Source organism: Macrobrachium nipponense, chromosome 42 (assembly GCF_015104395.2).
Source record: "Macrobrachium nipponense isolate FS-2020 chromosome 42, ASM1510439v2, whole genome shotgun sequence".
NCBI classification, from domain to species: Eukaryota; Metazoa; Arthropoda; class Malacostraca; order Decapoda; family Palaemonidae; genus Macrobrachium; species Macrobrachium nipponense.
Window position 1 is genome coordinate 41,103,916 of NC_061103.1, and position 1,035 is coordinate 41,104,950.

Below are 1,035 nucleotides of genomic sequence, written 5' to 3' on the forward strand. Positions count from 1 at the left end.
TTTTTTAGGGGACTGGCGATGTTTGTCACAAAGAGTTTTTAGCGACCTTTTCCGTGACAAAATCCAGTTCACGATATGTGAAAGTTGCAGTTTGGTTCATTTCGCACAAAGCAAAAATGCCTTGCCTTCATTTTTAGTTTTTCTCAAAAGGAAAACACTTTTTCTGTCCGCCCTCAATCTTAAAAACTACCGAGGCTAGAGGGTTGCAAATTAGTATGTTGATCACCCAACCTTCAATTCATCAAACATACCAAATTGCAGCCTCCTAGCCTCAGTAGTTTTGATTGTATTGAAGGTTAGAGTTAGCCATAAACGTGTCTAAAACTATATAGGCCAGGCCACCACCGGTCCGTTTTAAAGTTTCATGGCCGCGGCTCATGCAGCATTATACCGAGACCACTGAGAGATAGATCGATTTTGGGTGGCCTTGATTATACAATGTACAGAAAACTCGATTGTGCAGAAGCATATTTTACTGGTTTTTTTTTTTTGCTGTTTTTTTTCTTTTGTTCATTACTACTCCAATCACCACAAAATGTTAAATTCTCTGTTTTTTTCTGGGATGTTCCTAAGGGCTTTACGTGTCTGTAGCCCGCAGTTTATTGACACTGAAATTAAAACTATTTATGATATTGCATTGAAACTTAAATACCCAAGGACTTTTGTAGATGTTGGCATGGAAAAGAGCTAGAAAAACATTTTATTCAACTAATGACAAACTTGAATTTAGTAAGCATAACATTCTAAAATTACCCTATGATGAAAGGATTTTAGATATTCCTTGAATTTTAAAGCTTTTCAACATAAATGTTGTTTTCAGTAATATTAATGTCAAGAGTTTAGTAATAAAAATTCTCCTAAAGACTTCTTCCCCGGCTGCATATATGAAATTCCTTGCAAAAAGTGTGATAAAGTCTATTACGGACAGACCGGTAAATCTCTTTTACAACGTCTCAAACAGCACCAATATTCTGTGAGAACTGGGCAAATATCGAATGCATTATTCGTACATAGGAGAGTTTAGATCATCCTATT